We start from the raw sequence: 19,222 nt of genomic DNA, 5'->3' as shown, positions 1-19,222 counted from the left end.
GAAAAATAGCTGGATAAAGTCATTCAATACTCTGCAACATTTATTTTATGAGAATATAAATAATATATATATTCGTCACTAAAAAAGCAGTAGTGTATAAGAGACTGTGTTCCTACTTGCATGGAGCTCATATCCTAGTCAGTTAATCAAATGGCTATAAAGAAATCAACAAACTGTTTCAGAGGATGGCAAGTGCTGTTTCAGGACGATGGGGCAGAGAAATATTTTGGATTATCGGGTCAGGAAAGATGTTTGAGGAGGCAGCACCAGGGCTACCTACTTACCTATCTACATATTTACCACGAGAACTGTGATTAATGTTCAAAGGTCCCTAGAGATCTTTTGAATTGTTTCATTTACAAGTTAGGAAACAGGCTCAGAGAGGGGCAGTGATTTGGCTATGGTCACACAGTAAGTCTGTAGCAGTACACAGGATTCCTGTGTCTCATTCAGTGCTCTGCACATGACTCCTAGCTCACTCTCAGCAGAGGTGCCTCTGGGTGTCATAATTGCTCTTCCCAGGGACTATATCTGTTACTTTAAGAAAGGATGGCTTGAGGGGAGGGGAGGTAGCGGAGGGCATAATACTACTTCTCTTCTAATTTTTGACAGCCTTCTTTCTTTTCACCACTTTGGGCCAGTTTCTTACCTGAAGGGGTTGCAGGATTGCAGCAAACAGCGGTGAAGGGCCAGGCAAGTTTTGCAAATTACAGGGGACTCCTTGATGCAGAAGCATCCCGCACCAGCTGACAGCTGTCTGAATATCTATCTTCCCCAGAGACTGTAGGGGAGGGGGAGAGGAAGGGGGGGGCATGCGGGAAAGAAAGGGCGATTCTCCCCGAATCAATTAGAATGCTCCCGAACGAAAATAATACTCTACTAAAGGCAGGCTCTCCCTGAGTCACCCTTAACCGCCCCTGATCTTCCACTGTTTAATGGCCCTTTCTCTTTCTCCCTGTCTGCCTGCCTGGGCTTCTCCCCTCCCTCCCTCGCCTCCTCCCCTAATCCCGTCTCCTTTCTCCCCTCCCTCTCCCTCTCCCTCACACCATGTTACCATTATTGTCAGTGGAACGAGCTGCATGCATGCCAAATCAGGTCATTCACAAATATAGAACAAACGTCTGTCACTACAGATTTACCACTATGACTAAAGCATGGCCCTTCTGTCTGCGAAAAGTGTGCCCATTAGTTCTGTGGGATCACAGCCCCCACAGCCCCCTAACCCTCTACCTCAGCTTCGCCGGGCGAGCTTCTAATAAACACCCGTGCGAGGGGCTTGAATGATTTATCGCCGTGGCTCCGCTGTGTTTCTAAAGCCAAGACAAAGTCAGCCTCTCCCTGTAAGCCCCCACCCACCTGCGGCACAGACAGGGCCGTTTTCTGGAGTTTAGGGCCTCACTGTAAATATTTGTTCTGGCTGAGAACTTCGAGAGGATACTTGCCTGAAATGAGATAACTGACAACACTCCATGAAAGAAAATGAGCATGAACTGAGACAATTTTGCAAGAAAAGGAGCTAACTAAACATTCAGCTCTGTTTACATTACTCGGGCTTCTCTTTTGGACAACCTCAATTCGTGTGCTTTTACACGGTTAAAATCAGCTCCATTCTCCTTTCCATCAGATATTACAATAGACTTGATGACAACTAAAAAAAAGGAAAAAAATACGAGATGAGGAAAATAGTAAAGAGGGATAAAAAGAAGATAAAATGAATTTTTAAACTGCCTTTTTATCTTTTAGATGCTCTTGTTTCCGAATAGTTTGGTCCCTGTGAAAGTACTATCCACTAGTTTTGCAGGTAACTAAAGCAAAGCCAAGGATATGTAAGCGTGAATGAGAAAATTGGCAATGAAGATTATAATTCCAAACTGAACCTAAAATTCCAAAAAGCTGGACTCTTTTTCTGCAAAACAGTCCAGACAAATCTTAAAGGGCCTCCAAAACCTAATATAAAAAATATGGAAATAAAACCACAACCTACTATCCACTCAACTTGTTTCTGTTTTCATAGTTGAAATTCTTTTTTTAAATGAAGTCAGCAGAAACCATGGATGTTAAAATGTTAAATTAGCCAATTGACCCCCTGTTATAAATGCCTTTGCCAGTTAATTATTGCACTATCATTATTGTTATCACCATTGTTATTATTTTGTTCTTTTCTTTGATCATTAGTTTGCTGGTTCAACCATCATACGCAGTTATAATAAAAATTCATTACCTTGTGATGGCTGTTGGGCTGCCTATGGGAAATGACTTGATAGTCTTGCAAACACTGAATCATGCAGTAAATTAACACTCATTTTCATGCACGTTTGCTTGCATGTTGATGACCTGGAAACACATGCTTACACTCCATATTTTTTCTTGTTGCTCCTGATTTGTTTTTCTGTGGTAGGAAGAGAACAATATGGGCTTTCTCCAGGGGACAAAACAACACCTAACTGTGCAGCGTGGAAGGGCGAGAGGAGCAGATGGATGCAAACTACACTTAGAGAGGGCCAACAGAGCACACAGAGAGGAAACGCAGCTACCTGGAATCACACCTGAGCACTGCCAACTGTCTTGGCAGTCAGCTGCCTGGGGAAGGTCGGGGCCAGGAGGAGAGTGGGATCCAACAATGCCTCAGAGAATAGTCCCTTAAGAGAGAATACGCTAGGTAGCTTGCTTCTGGGGGGCCATAGGGTTTAGAAACCCACCCTCCCACATTAAAGAGGGGGAATGGGTATAAATAGATGCCATTTCTTTTTTAAAATATGTTTTTATTGATTTTAGAGAGAGAGTAAGGGAGACGGAAAGAGAGAGAGAAACATCGATGAGAGAGAAACATCAATTGGCTGCCTCCTGTACGCCTCCTACTGGGGATCAAGCCTGAAAGCCAGGCATGTGCCCTGACTGGGAATCTAACCAGTGACCTCTTAGTGCATGGGTCGATGCTCAACCACTGAGTCACCTCGGCCAGGCAATAGATGTCATTTTTTTCATCAAACATCTCCTGGCTCGCTACAGTCTTTTTTCCTTTAGTTGGCAATAAGACCAACAAAAACAGTCTTTTATTCACTAGACATCAAGTCTTTCCTGGTCTTTAGAGTGAGACCAGTAACAACTATTTTCAACTATGCATGGGTTTTTGGCAGGTTATCAACACCTCCTCAGCAGTGCTAATAGAACTTTCTGCAGTGACGAAAATGTTCCATACCTACACTGTCCTACTGTAGTAGCCGCTAGCCGTGTGTGGCTGCCCAACACTTCAAATGAGCTACTTTAACTGAGGAGCTAAATTTTTAATTTTATATGAGTTTAATCCATTTAAAATTAAATGTAAATTCAACTTAAGCTTTGATTTTCTTAAATTTAAAATAGATATATGTTTATTGATTTGAGAGAGAGAGGAAGGGAGAGAGAGAGAAACATTGATGTGAGAGAAAAACATTCACTGGTTGCTTCCTGGATGTGCCCTGACTGGGAACCGAACCTACAACCCCTTGGTATATGGGACGATGCTCCAGCCAACTGAGCCACACTAGCCAGGGCCTTAAATTAAAAAAACAAAAAAAACCCAAACAACTACTCAGAGCACTTAAAGAAGTGTATCCTAAAAGTACATTAACTATTGCTTCTTTCATTCTAGCTGAATCACATGTGGCTAGAGGCCACGTATTGGACAGCAGAGATCTGAAGTACAACTCTCCGAGTTGAGTGCAGATCCTTCTGGCTATTCCTGTGTCAACCCTCTCAGCAATGTACATGTCGAATTGCCTTAACCTATCCACAAAAGACCAGGATTCAGACCAACGCTATCACATGCAAGTATACAATTACTGTCTATAATCTGATGACACACAAATCGACTTTCCTCCCCTGGGCTGACCTTTTAGATTCACGTAACACTTTACCTACCCTGGCAGTGGGCCAAAACCACACCCAAGACACACTGGATCAGAATCTCTGAAGGGCCAACTTAGCTGAGAAACTTACAGTTTTTACAGTCTTCTTAGGTGATTGTCATGCAAACAGTCCGTCATGGGATCTTGCCACCTCTGCATTGCATTTCAGACTGGATGTACCACCAGTTACGGCAAAGTCTGAATACGGCAAAGATCAAACTCCTCTACTTCCTTCTGGCTACTCCCACCCTTCCTAAATTGTCCAAACCCAGGAGACAATGCCTTCATTTCAGTGACCTGTTGTATATCTTAGAGTCAACATCTGATTAAATGTACCATCTTCATTAATTTCATCATCATAATTTAATCATCTTCATCCTGTAATAGTGCAGCTTCCTCCCCCTCCCCCTCCTCCTTCTCTTCCTCCCCCTTCTCCTTTCCCTCCTCCCCTCCCCCTCCTCCTTCTTTTTCTTCTAGTTTCCCTTTGTATCAATACACAAATGAGCTCCGTCAGACAGAAATTGTAATTCCCATTTTATCGAGGATTAAATTGAAGGAAATTTACCCTAAGTCATTCAGCTAATAATTTCAGAGATATGTGCATTTTTACCAAAGCTTATAATTTTTTTTTACTAAATGGAGCTAACTACCTGCTATAAGCTCCCACCATACCCCACAGAGATCTTTTTTCCTGAACCAAAGTTATCTTCTTTGTCCATCTTATTAACCATACCATGCCCACTGTGAGATAACAAAATCATCAATGGATGCCAACATCGCCAGGTGAAAGACTATCTAAAAAATTCACATAGTCTCAGTATATGACACCACAGCTGACTTACTGATAACCAAGGGGGAAGGGGGCAGGCACCACCTTAACCAAATGGGAATAATGGGACAAACTGACATCATGTGTCCCCTCAGGTGAGGTTCTGAAAAACCACATCCCCAGAATAGTATATCTGTCAGAAATGTTAAACTTGAATTTAATCATGAGGAAAATCAGACAGACCTAAATTGGAGTACATCATGCAAAAAATGGCCTGGACTCCTCAAAAATGCCAATGTCATAAAAGACAAAAAAAGCCCGGTGAATGGTCTTAGATTAAAGGGGCTAAAGAGATATGACAATTAAATGTAACACCTGATTCTTGAGTGGATTGTGATTTTTTAAAAAGCTAAAGGGCATTATAGGGACAATTGGGGAGAACTGAATATGAACCATCTATTAAAGAAAAGAATTGTATCAATATTAAATTTCATGAGTATGGTAATTTGCTATGGTTATGTGGAAAAGTATATACTGAAGTATGTAGGGGTGAAGTGTGTAGGGGGGAAGGTGCAACTAATGCTGAAATGGTCCCACAACAAAGTAGCAAACCAACCACTCAGAGGGAGATACAGTAAATGTGGCATATGTTAACAACTGGGAAATTTAGGTAAAGAGTATATAATGTTCACTGTACTATTTTTTTATTTTATTTTTTGCAACTTTTAGCTAGGTTTAAAATTTATTCAAAATAAAAAATTGGTTAAAAATAAATAATACTAGCTAATGCTTATGTAGCACTTACCATGTTCTTCAGATAATCTTCTAAGCACTTTACACTCTTTAATTCATTCAATCCTCACAACACCCTATACAGTATATTATTATTAGCGGCATTTTACATGTGAAACAATGGGAGCCTAGAGAGGTTAATGTCAATAGCTACGAAGGTGTGGAGTTGGGATTCTAACCAGAGCCCATGCCATTAACTTCTCTGTTAAACATCTTTTGGGGAAATCCTAGTTCTCATCAACTTTTGAGGGGTTTGAACAAGTTGTTCATTACACTTTATCAGCTCCAACACTTTAAAGTTCTTCATCGTATTCATTTGAAACTTATCTCCTGGTGGATTTTATCCATTTGTTCTATTTCTATAGTGAGTCCATCCAGAGCCAATTGCTGTTTCCCCTGCTAGATGTGAGCTCCGTGGAACCCGGGATCGATCATATCTACCATTCTGTCCCCACGCTGGAAGAATGTTTCCTCGCACGTGGCAGAACTCAGATGGATGAATAAATAAATGAACACCAGCTTTTCAAATATTTGAAGTCAACTTCTGGAAAATTTCATTCTCTCTTGAAAACATTCCCAGTCCCGTCAATTGTTCCATTAATATTCTAGTCACTGTCCTCTAAAATAATTCCAGTTTTGCTAGTTTTAAGAGTTATGTCCAGAGCTGAAAATAGTACTCCAGACTTCACTCACCACTGTCATTTTCCTTATTTCAAATGGTTTCCTTCTGTTAATGGAGTCTAAGAAATAATAACAGTTTTTAAAATGGCATTAGAGAAACTACCGAAGAGACTTACAGCAAAGATGTTGGACTGAACATACACATTAACTCTTGCTCTGTCCCAAGCCCCACTGAAATAACAGTAAAGGATATATATTTTTTTTGCTTGCATAAACCCATAAGGATGAAGATAGTGAGAAAGAAGAAAACAGTAATAACATTTTGGAAGCTGGAAAGCATATGCAAAAGTGGTAACTAACTTACCAGACCTAAGAAAGATGATCTTTTTTCCGCTAAAACTGCATCTTCTTTATTTTGCATACTTTAATTTCAGAACAAAATAAACAAACAAAAAACACCACAGTACACAACATCTAAACCTGATGTTAAATGTGGGAAGGGAAGGCTTGAAGCCCTTGTATCCTGCCTTAGGCAGAAAGACAGGAGAGGGGAAAAACATTGTTTACTAGCAAAGGAAACCAGGTGGGCTAGGGGCACTCAAGAAGGCTGGGAGAGCCAAGAAGATACTATACAGAGGGAGGGTATGAGATAAGAAACTCCTAATCTTCTTCCATGCAAGAGGCACCCTCGTCAAGCTCAAGGTGGATATTTCATCAGAAACAGCAGCACTGGGTCCTTCCGCTGTCATTGTCATCAGTGCCTGGGTCTAGCTGGGTCATGCGGTAGAAGCAGTTGGAGTGACTCTGGGATCCTCAGGTGAGAAACCAGAAGAGAGCAACACAGTTTCAAACAGCAGCACCATATGGTCCTTAACAGCATCGTCATTCTTGTCTGCCTCTGCCTTTTGCCACAGTCTCCACCCTGGAGTGGACAGGGTTGATCTTCAGGGGCGTTTTGGTCATCACGCAGCCCATAGTAGAGTTGTCCTGAAGTGCCTGGGCTTTCTGATATGCTCCATGATAGCCATCCAGCCATAGGTGCTAGTCAATGCAGCAGGGTGAAGACAGCCTATTGGAGATTGTTGCCTTCTCAACCTTCTTACCCAAGATTTCTTTCATGAGTTTGCAGAGGTTCTCAAACTTGGCTTTGCTCTCTTCCATTTTCTTCTTCTCTTCATTCTCAGGTAGCTCCAAACCCTTCTTGGTAACTGAGACAAAGCTCTTCCCATCATACTTCTTGAGCTGCTGCACACAGTCCCATTGGTAGTCTCTGCCCTATTTATACTACCTCTAAGCCCCACTTCCTCACTTGCTCTACAAAAGCAGAGTTGGCAACCTGCTCTTTTCTGTCACCAGTGATCTAACAGATGGATGTCTGTGTCTCCTTCATGCGAGAGAGCTCACTTCATTTCCAGACTTGGAGGTGTGATAGTTCAGAAGCTCAGAAGGGTGTTGCCAATTAATAGCCCTCATGAATTCCAAGCTTTAGGTTTTTAGAGAATGCCTCATAGAATCTTATAGCTCCTTGTTTTCTGCCAGCTCACAGAAGAGCTCAAGGCACTTCTTAACAATGTTTTTACCAATGAACTTCAAGATTTTGTTCTGCTGGAACATTTTTCAGGAGATGTTTAGGGGCAGAGTCAACCACACTACAGATGAAGTTGAGATGGACTCTGGGATCAACTCGTCACAGCTGTCCATGAGGAACACATGGTGGACATAGAGTTTGATGTGGTCCTTGTTCTCAAAGAGGTCAAAAGGAGCCCTCTGGGGATGAATAGCAAGGCCCTGAATTCCACCTGATCTTATACAGAGACGTGCTTGACAGTCAAGTGGTCTTCCCAGTCATTGGTAAGGATGTTAAAGGGCTCTCTGCTTTGGCCAGGTAGCTCAGTTGGTTAGAGCACTGCCCCAATAAGCCAAGGCTGTGGGTTCAATCCCCAGCCAGGACACATACAAGAAGCAACCAATGAATGTATAAATAAGTGAAACAAAAAATCAATGTCTCTCTCTTGCTTTCTCAAATCAATAAATAAAATTAAAAAGATTAAAAAACAAATCATATTCTTGATGTTTAAAATAGAAAAGAACTCTCCCTATTCCTTCTGGGTGATGTCCTCAGGGTTTCTGGTCCAAATGGGCTTGGGCTCGTTCAGTTCTTCCTGACCAATATATTCTCCTTAATCTCCCTTGTTTTCTTTTTCTTATTCTTAGTTGGACAGTGGTAAAGAGCTGAAAATTGACATCTTACTGCCATCTCTCTCATCTGAGCCCACATCTTCAATCTTGGGTTTCTCTGCATCCTCTTTATCTTCCTCATTTTCCTCCCCTTCCTCTTTCTCTGTTTCATCATCACTGATTTCTTTCTCTCATTCCTTCACCAAATAAAGGGTGGTGGGATAACCTATGAACTCTGAGTGCTTCTGCACCACTCCTTTGGCTACCTCTCCTCCAAGTGCTCCATCTGGTCTTCCTTAAGAGGGAGGGTCACTTTGGAACTACAGCCAATGGTCAACTCATACAATGAAGGAACCCCCAGCAGAAGAGTCCCAGCATACTGATCGTCATCATTGGTCTTTGTGATCACAACCACTTTCTCTGCCACCAAGTAGGCAGAATAAAAGCCAACACCAAATTGTTCAATCATGGAGATGTCTGCACCAGCCTGAAAAACCTCCATAAACGTTTCTGTTCCAGGCTTGGCTAATATTCCCAGATTATTGATGAGATAGGCTTTGGTCATGCCAATGCCTGTGTCCACCAGAGTCAGGGTTCATTCCTGGGGGTTAGGGAGGATGTCAATTTTCAGCTCTTTACCACTGTCCAACTTGGAAGGGTTAGTCAGGCTCTCATAGTGTATCTTGTCCAAAGCATTAGAAGCATTACTGATCAACTCCCAAAGGAAAATTTCCTTTTTGGAATAGAAAGTATTGATGATGAGAGACATGAGGCAGGCAATTTCTGTCTGGAAGGAAAAAGTTTTCTGCTCTTCATGATGCATTTCCTCAGGCATCCTGAAGATAAAGAGATGCAAGTGTTAGAGAGCAGAGTGGGCAGGGACTGTGTCCAGTTCACATACTGCAAGAAGCGTGTGTGGGGGTGACTAAAGAGAAAGATAAAATCTTAAACCAACAGGAGGACACTGAAGAATGCCAAAAGGCTCAGAAATTGGTGTCATCAGTTATCTCTAGGAGCGCTTAAGGTTCACAGTCAGAACAGGAGGATTAGTCAAAAATCTGTTTAGAAGTAAAAAAATCTCTTCTCTTTGCAGTCCACCTTTGCCCCAGTAGAAGCCTGAGGGTCTCTTTTCCAGAGATAGAATAAAATAGGTCTCTGGATAGGGGTTATACAGGACAAAATTGGGGGCAGGGATTCTTTAAAGAAAGGACTAAATAGAATTGAAGGAAGATTAAATAAATACTTATATACTGACTAACAAGATCTATGCCCTCTTCCTTCACTCTGCTCCAAAATGTTAGCAGCTTATTTTATCCTTTGGGCAAAAGTATGAAAAGTCTTTCTCTGAAGAAATCCAACGAATACAAGTGGAAAGGCTTTAAGAAACTGACAAGGAGGGGTCCACAAAGGTATGGCTGACTTCGTAATGTGTACACCCTACCCATGAGCTCAGAGCTTCCAATTAGTTTTAAGTTAAAAAATGTTCTTTTCTCTGTGGTAAAATACACATAAAGTAAAATGTATCACTTTAATTATTTTTAAGGGACCAGTTCAGCAGCATCATCCACAGAACTCTCTTCATCTTCCCAAAGGGAACTCTGCACCATTGAACATGACTTCCCACTATCCTCCTCCCTCGGTCCCTGGTCACCCCTATACTTCTTTCAGTCTCTATAAATTTGACTGTTCTAATTACCTCATATAAATGGAATCATACTTCCTTCAGGACAATGTCTTTAAGGGTCATCCATGTCGTAGCATGTGTCAGAATTACCTCCCTTTTTAAGATGGAATAATAGTCCATTGATGGGCAACACAGGACAAGAAACTGTAGAGTTAAGGGAAAGCCTTTCTGCTAATTCTTAGCCTTGAGAGACTTTTCTTTCTTCTCAAAGCCAGAATGATTTATAAATCCTCCCTGCACAGCAGCACAGAGAAGCCACCCCAGGTTCTAGCCACGGCAACGGCAGATGGTTTTGCAGCCCCACAGTAGAGGAGAGTCACCTTTTTAAGTTGCATCATATGCGGTATAAGGATCTGAATAAAAGCACGTTGAAACAGAAACAGCTATCTGGGGCTGTACGAATATGGCTGATGCAGATCCTGGACCATGAAGACTGAATTGTGAACAACCATCAGCAAAGGGAGAGAATTCTTTGCTGCTGGGAGTACAGTCCATTCTGGAAATAAGTACTGTCCTGTGAACCACTGTGAGGCAGGAACTGGCATTCAATGAAGGAAATGACCACAATCAAGTTGACCATGGTCTGAGGACTCAGACCAAAGTGGAGATGTCTCTATTAGTCCCACTTCATTAAGGGTTTCACCCCATAATTGCCAAAAGCAGTGAGGTTCACATAGAAAATCTGCAACGGCTGCATCTTTCTATCAACTGATGTGCTTTATGTAGTCAGTATTTTTTTCACATTTACAGAATAAGTCCTTCATTTATTCAAATATTTCTGAGTACGTATGTGCCAAGTGCTTGGCATTTAGAATGCAATGTTGAATAATCAAGACATCTTTTAGTATCTATGACAGATCATATCTTTTCTATTCATTTTAACAAATATTTATTAAGCACCTTGTTCTTTCAGGAACTGCACTAGAAGCTAAAACTGAGCCAAGCAGATAATTCTTGCCTTATTGAATATTATATATATGTATATATATATATGCTTAAGTTACCTGGTTAATAAATAATATGTGGCTTTATATCACAAAGCACAAATCATAATCTTTTAAATATTTTCTTGTCTTTCTATGACATTCTAATCATGTTACTTTTCTGCTTAACACTCTTCAACCAACTCTTTAACAAAATCTTTACCTTCAGAGACAAGGTTTTTTGTATTGGTTTCTGTGCCTGATTTTCAAACTTATTTTCCTAGACATCTCCAAATTATACCTATATGAAAACAAAACCAAAGCTATCTTCTTTTTAAATTTTAAATATTTATTGATTGATTTTAGAGAGAGAGGGGAAGGGAGAGAGAGAAACATCGATCTGTTGTTCCACCCATCTATGCCTTCATTGGTTGATTCTTATACGTGCCCTGACGGGATCAAACCCACACCCTTGCTGTATCTGTTTGATGCTCTAATCAACTGAGCTACCTGGCCAGGGCAAAAACTAAACTTCTTAAGCTTCCTGGCCTGTACCCCACCTGTCTGCTTCTGCATCAACCATTTAATTTATCTGAAACCTCTTCCTAGCTCACATGCTCCCACCTTACTCTTCAAGCTCCCCTGAGACTTTAGCCACCCTGAGAAGAACTCTTACCTCCTTGTACAGCTACACCTATGTCCTGGCAGAATCTGTTACCTCTCCTGACACAGGGTCATTTGAGGTGTGTGGTAGGACTAAGTCTCAGTCTACCTACTCAGCAGGACATATCACTGTATTCATTAGAACACAACACACTGTTTTTCTGACTGCAAGTGTCACTTTGCCAAGCTAGCAAAAACTTTAAATCCAGTCTCCTTTGGGATTGGCTCTCCCGGCCCCTGGGCTGTGCCATGGGTCTGCAGCTGCACAGTGCTGGGAGGGCGTGGAGGTGGAGGCCCCCTGTTCACACAGTGTTTCCCTGAGTCCCGCTGTCTGTCTCCATACAGCCCCTTGGGGTACCCTGGAATTCTGCTACTTTTGTGCCATGCTTGGGGTAGAAACATCTTTGCAAACTCACCTTTGGTCTCATATGCTGCTTAGACAATTCATGAGTCCATGTCTCTGTGCAGTCTCTCCACTGTGGCGGCAGGGTGCCTGGGATTCAGGTCTAGCACCCTGTTCCTGAGAGTCACAGACCTCAGTCTCTACCCCCCCCCCCACCTGCAATGTGAGGTGGGTCCTAGTCTGGAAGAGAGAGGGTAAGGGAAGAAAGCATTTACCTTTTAGCTCAAGCCTCTATCTGACCATCAATATTTTGTCTGTTGCTATAATATTCTCCCCAATCAGGGGCTTAGGTTTCTGAAAACAAAACCAGGGAGTATAGCAGCCTGCTTCTGCTTTCAGCCAGCCACCTTTCTCACCTGAGGATGTCAACCTGAAGCATGTTGAATGGAGGGGGAGAGGAGAGAGGTAATGAAATAAAAGAATCTCATGAATTATTTCTTTAAAATAATATCCCGCTTCAGTTGTAAACCAACCAGCATCACACAGCAGAGTGTCTCTCGGCACTTGAGCTTGCTGGAGGCAGGGATGTGGCTGAGTTACCTTGGCATGCTCCGAATCCTGAGTAGCAGCTAATGTTTAGTGGGCAGTGACCATTTATTGAATGAATGAGTGAATACAGGAATCAAAGCATCAGTGAGGGCTTTCCCTTGCTTAAAATTTTCAGTGGTTTACCATCGCTTACATGATAAAATTGCAACTTTCTAACATGACAGTTAAGGGTTTCCATTACTGGTCTGGGTCCTGTTTTCTAGTCCCATCTAATTTTTTCACGAATCTCTTTGCCTGTAGTTTGACTTCTTTTCTAAGTTGTGAACCCCATGAAGGCAGAGATAACATCATGTTCCAGTCCTAACGCAAACATAGCAAAATATGCTCAGTAGTGCTGCATTGATGCATTGTTTAAGCAAATCTCAGTATCCAGTTAAAATTTGGTCAGGAGTCTAGTGCCCAGAGCAGGCAGGCCTGGTAGGCATTAGCTCAGATAAAATGGTGCCTACCCGAGGCATAGATCTTTCTAAACCTTGCAAACACATCCATATGGTTTTTAGTTTTGCCCGTTGGCTGGCAGGGGCACGAAGTATTTGTGAACGTAAAAGGAAGGGAATCATAGTGTGAAACTGAGGAGGAGTGTACAGCAAACTGACTGCTTCGGGGCAAGGGTAATTGTGATTTTTTTTGTTTGTTTTCCCAGTATGAGCACATTGCAAACAATATTTGCAAGACAATATGCACATTATGATTTCTGAAATCAGGTAGTGTGAGTCTGCCAACTTTATACTTTCTGTTTTTTCTTTGACTTTCCACATAAATTTTAGAATATGTTTGTACCTTTGTTATTGTAATTAGCTAGTTATTCGTATTCATCAAGGAAAGAAAGAAAGCAAAGGGAAGTCAGACATTGTAAGCATGGTCACTGGGAAGCTTCACCAGGAAGCTACAACTGCACACAGCATTGTTCCTCCGAGGGGATTACCACCCCTTCTCCTCCCCTTCAGGTCCTGGATTGTTGGGGGAGAAAGGGAGATAGTCACATGGACAGTAGAAGTCGGGGTGGCACAGGGGACCAACGGATTGGCTAAGGGGTGGACCCCCTCAGAGTGTGTGAAATCTTGAAAAGTTAACTGTTGCTTTGAAGAAGCTCCTAGTTAATACTTCCAGACAAAGAGCGCCCTTCTTGTCGTCTCTTGCTCTGTCGCCTGCGTCGCCCAGCCCGTGCACTCGCGGCCCTGCTGACCCCACACAGGGTGCTGGGCTGGACTGGACTTGAACGTGGAGCAAAACCACAGACAGCGGCCTACATTCGGGCCCCGCTGAAGACGGTGGACTTTCTCCAGGACAAGAAGAAGGGGGTGGGACATTGAAAACCCAGGGGTTCATTTCCACCCAAATAAATGTTACTCTCCTCCCATGGGAGTCTCCAGAAATTCTTTTTCTCGAGGCATCAGAAGAACTCCACTTCCACCCATAACACCTTCAAACAAAACCAAACCTGCTAGAGATTACGTCAACTCTAGGTTAAGTGGTGATTACATTAACTCTGTAGATTAAGTGGTGGACGACTGACAGTTTAACTACATCGAGTCTCCCATTCCATGAATACAATATGTCTCTCTATTTATTTAGGTCTGTTTTGGTTTCTTTCCCTAGCATTTTGTAGTTTTTAGCATGCAAATTCTGCATGTGTTTTGTTAGATTTTTGCCTAAATATTTCATTTTTTGGGTGTTACTATAAAAGATATTGTTTTAATTTCAGTTTCCAATTGTTGATTGCTAGTCTATAACAATACATTTGATTATTGTGTGTGGATATTGTATACTGCAAACTTGTAAAATACACTTATTAATTTTAAGAGTTTTTTGGTCAATTGCATGAATTTTTCTATTTTCAGTGCTTTAATACACTGGCTAGGACTTCTTGTATGATGTTGAATAGGAGTAGTGAGGGTGGATATCCTAATTTGGCTTCTAATATTATTTTACGTTGCTGAGAATTTGGGGACCTTGAGTTTTTCTACATCAATCAATATGACAATGTGGCTGTTCTGGTTTTTGTTTTTGTTTTTTGTCTATTAATATAATTGATTACATTGGTTGGCTTTACAATATTAAACAAGTTTTGGTTTACCAGGACAATCCACTTGATTATGATTTATAAGTGTATTTGGATTTGGTTTGCTAGCATTTTTTGAGGATTTTTTAAACCCAGTTTTATGGGGGATATTTTTCCACAGTTGTCTATTTTTTTTAAACCTGTCCTTGTCTGTTTTTTATAGAAGAATATTGCTGACCTAAAGAACGGCTTGGGAATTAGGCTGTACTCTTTACTTTTCAGGAAAAGTTTATATAGAATTGGTATAATTTCATCCTTAAATGTTTAGTAGAATTAATGAAAAAAGTCATATGGGTCTGAAAATTTCTTTTGCTGGAAAATTTTAAACTATGAACTCAATTTCTTTAATAAGTATGAAGCCATTGTGGGGGCTAAAATAATGTTAATATTCATCCTTTCACCACCTAAGATCTTCTGGTTGGACTAATCAGCAAATTGACAGAGACAGATTAACAGGAGGAAGTTGAAGTTTAATACATGTGCATGGGGAATTCACATTGCCATGATCATTCCATGAAAATTCCAAAGACAGTGAGGCAACATTGGGTATGTAAGACATTTTGGACAAAGGAGAAAGGGAGGAACACAAGGTTTTAGATTTCAGAAGTGAGAATGGGGTAGTTGAGGAAGAGCCTAAAAACAGACATGGCAAGAAAATCCTTGCCAGGTGACTCCGAAACAATAGTACACAGGTGTCATCTAGCTAACTGACACCAGTCTGAAGCCCTCTTGTTTACGTACTTAATTCAAATTTCGCTAAAGCAGCATCCTAAGATCTCCTTCCGAAAGCAGATTTCTCTGTCTGAATCTTTAGGGCAGGAAAAGGGGGGAGGTTCAAAGGTTTTTTCTGAGTCTTTTGTTTCTTAATAAACTGCTTAAAATCAGTCTCTAAAAAGAGCAGCTTCAGGGTGGCAGAATTTTGGTCCCTTCACTATATAAGTTTGCTTTTCTTCTTGGGTGAGTTTGGTAGTTTGTGTCTTTCAAATATTTTGGTTCATTTTATCAAAGTTGTTGAATTTATGTTTGTAAAGTTCTTTGTAATATCCCTTTATCTTTTTAATGTCTCTTGGGTCTGTAATTATATGCCCTCTTTTATTCCTGATAGTAGTAATTTTTGTCTTCTATCTTTTTTTCCTTTGTCAGATTGGCTAGGGGTATATCAATTTTATTGATCTTTTCAAAAAATTGTTTATTTCATTAATTTTCTTTTTAAAAATGTATATATGTATAAATTCCATTGATTTCTATTCTTATAGGGTTTTTTCACTTACTTTTTTATTTAATTTATTTGGGTGACCTTGGTTAATAAAATTATGTAGGTTTCAGGGGTACAATTCTATAATACATCATCTGTATATTGTATTGTGTGTTCACCACCCTAAGTCAAGTCTCCTAGTTTCTTAATGTGAAGTTAGGTTTTTTAATTGAAGTCTTGTTTCTAATCTAAAAAATAATTTAATGTCATAAACATTTCTCTAAGCACTGCTTTATCTTCAACAAATTTTAAAATGTTGTATTTTTATTTTTGTTTAATTCAAAGTATTTTCTAATTTTCCTTGAGACTGTAGCTATCAAATAATAAATCTGAGTGGTCTTTAGGTGGTTAACTGAGTACGTTAACAGTGCTTTCCTTCTCACTCTAAATGAAGGGAGGCATTGTAAGAAAGATTTAAAAAAGTAAAGCATGCCATAAACTATTTACCTTGAATGGCTTAAATATAATTTAAACTTCAGTAATTTGATATAATAATTTCCCTGCAACTTAATTCTTGAAAGATTCTAGAACCAAAATCTTGAAATCTCAGAATCAGAAAACTTAGTTATATCCATAGCAAGTCATCTTCCAGAAACACTCTGTGATGTTGTTTTCCACATTCTAGTTTGCATAAAGATCATTTTGAGACTTACTCAACACAGATTTCTCGGCTCCCACCCCAAAAGATGCTGATTCAGTAGATCAGGGATTTGCACAAGAACTTGCATTTTTAGTGATTACACAGGTGATACTTATGCTGATGGTCTGAGGCCCACGCTAGGAATAGTATTATCTGCAGCATTAGGAAATATTGTCCAAAAAGTCCTCTTGGACATGTCTTCATACTTTGCATGATTTTCTATCTTTTTTTATTCTCACTTCTTTGAAATCTCCTTTGAAATCCTCTGTCCTCTAAACATGGGTATTTTCCAAGATTATAACTTTGATTGTTATGTCTTCATCTTTCCTTCCATTATATATTCAACAACTTATTGAGAATTTACTAATTGTGAAACTTGGCTCTAGGTACCGGGTAAGGCGAAACTATACCCTTTGCTCCAATATTATCTTGTCTGTGAAAGTTTTCTCAGAACTTTCTCACAACATGATTGTCTCTTCCTTTGCTTTCCCATAGCTCTTTGTTTCACTCATCTGGCTTTTATTTCATACTATCTTGGTTGGGAATTCCCTAAAACAATATGCCAAATCCTGATTGAAAACAGGATCTGGACTGGGCAAAAGTATCTCAACCTCCAGTTTGATTTTTGTCAACCATTTGTATTTACTCTTTCAGGTTCAATAATTATATCAGCCTTGGACTTGATCAGAAAACTGTGACAATCTTTTCAACACAATATCACATTATCCTAATACAAAGTATATGTTAGAGTCGTACAAAATTTGGATTCATATTTAGAGATATTGCAAGGTGACAGGGAAAATGAAACAAAATTCTATTTCTAAGTATATTGGCAGAAGAAATATATATAATAATTACTTTTATCTAATTCAGTTCAATCAACATTATTGACAAATTACAATAAGTAAAACATATTGTACTTGCACACATCATTTTTGTCTAGGCTATCTTATGTCTCCCCAAATTTTGTGGGAGAAATATGGATTAGCTCTGCTGTTTCCATTCTGTGTGTGGCAACAATCAATGAAAACAGTGCTCATCTCACTGAATGTCTGTGTGTTTAAAAGGGAAGAAGGGAGAGCAGGGGGAATATTTTCACACGAAGACTCACTAAACATCAGCAGAGACCTCTCTGAGAGAGCTCTGTCCTCCCTCCAGACTTCCTCCTCTGTGATCTAAAGTGCTCATAGAGTCCCAAGGTTGTAATGGAGACGCCAGCCTGACCTGATTGACTAGGTTTTCAAATGTTGACTTCTGGGCAGATAATTAGAATGGGGGACATTTGGATAAGAGAAATAAAGGAGAGCCATGAGTAAACCTGTAGATCTTTGGAATCAAATCAATTTAACAGAACGAACACCAGGCATTTCCTGGGGAAGGAAGAAAGTGTAGTTCTGCCTGTCAACTAGCCTTGTGACGCTATAAAACTTAGAATATTGGAAATATTCCACCAGGGTTCTCCAGGACCAGGAGAGAGAGCTCCCATACCTTTTTGCATTACGGTGGAGACATATCCCACTCACATCCAACACACATTCAACCACCACCACAGCCACACTTTTCGCACAGCATGGCCCTTAAATGCACACCAACCACTTTATCCAGTGCTCAAGGAAAGAAATAGAGACGTGCTCCCAAAATGGAAAAAAACCTGTCTGCATTGGCTCCTTTGAAAGATGGTGCAATATATGCAAAGCATACAAATAGTATTATTTGTGGGTGATTTAATGGACCTTCCTTGATGGAAGAAAGCTGATATTTGGTGCCCCTGGGGCTTCCATGGGTCAGTGATTCTCAGACACTGCTCTTCTAGAGCAGCAGCAGACGAGAGCAATAAGAAAGCCGGGTCTTTAAGAACACCACCTTCCCTGCCCTTTCCATCCTTTGGCACACCCTTCCTTCTTCCCTCTTTTCTGATTCTCCCATCAGAGAACTTTCCTCATTTCATGAGACGGGGCAGTGGAGGTGGCTCAGTGAAGACTTCCCTGAAGGAAGAAGTTGGTGCAGTGCACCTTTGGGGGGAACTCTCTCCCCAGGTAAATTGTGTGGATCACTCATGGCTCATGGGCCCTGGTGTAATAAATGGCTACATCCAGTTAAGCACCACCACAGCTGGGTGGCTTCCTAAGATGAGAGTCCTTGGGTTGTCCTCACTATGAGGTCAAGCTTGGGATTATTGCTAAGCACGACACCACATGGGGACTATTTCAATTTATACCAAGTAGTAGCTCTTCTTCTAGTGAAACGGTTATCAGGTTTTAAGAGGAAGGAAGTAATATTTATCATTGCGACTATGAAAAATTATGAAGGAAATGTGTAATGAAAAGAAAAATCCAGATATCCTGAAAGGAAATGGAAGGCAAAGCAAAGTGGGAACTTATGGTAGCAGGGTAAGTTGCTAAGTTATCGGTGGGCAGTGTGACTGCTCCAGAGAAAGAAAGCCACCAGGAAAACCTTTACTTAGAAACTAAATTAAGAATAAGGTCCCCATTGTTTGTCTTCCAGTGGCCAGAGTTCATGAGTGTCTTGCATTGTCCCCAGGGGCTCTGTTTCTGTACTCTAGGCCAGCTCTGATTGAGAGGAAGCCATATATCTTCTAAGTATATTTCTGTCTTGTGCTTAACTCGGTAACATTAACAGAGGGAAATGAGGTTATGTGAACTTCCCATGGATATTTTGATGTGAGTGATTCAGCTGATACAAAGGATTCCCTGTGAAACACTCCAAACGAATAAAGTCTGCTTAATTCTAGTGATGCCCCTAGGTCTCACCAGCTCAGGAAAGAGGAAAGAATAT

The 19,222-nt window shown here is 40.6% G+C and overlaps 1 pseudogene; it reads right to left on the bottom strand.

The window, feature by feature from the left end:
- Window positions 1-6,729: 6,729 nt before the first annotated feature.
- Window positions 6,730-9,082, bottom strand: LOC107531400 (heat shock protein HSP 90-beta-like; annotated as a pseudogene).
- Window positions 9,083-19,222: the final 10,140 nt, after the last annotated feature.

The sequence above is a fragment of the Miniopterus natalensis genome, chromosome 9 (assembly GCF_054644295.1).
Source record: "Miniopterus natalensis isolate mMinNat1 chromosome 9, mMinNat1.hap1, whole genome shotgun sequence".
NCBI classification, from domain to species: Eukaryota; Metazoa; Chordata; class Mammalia; order Chiroptera; family Miniopteridae; genus Miniopterus; species Miniopterus natalensis.
The sequence above is the reverse complement of the archived record's forward strand: the minus strand, read 5'-3'. Positions and strand labels throughout refer to the sequence as shown.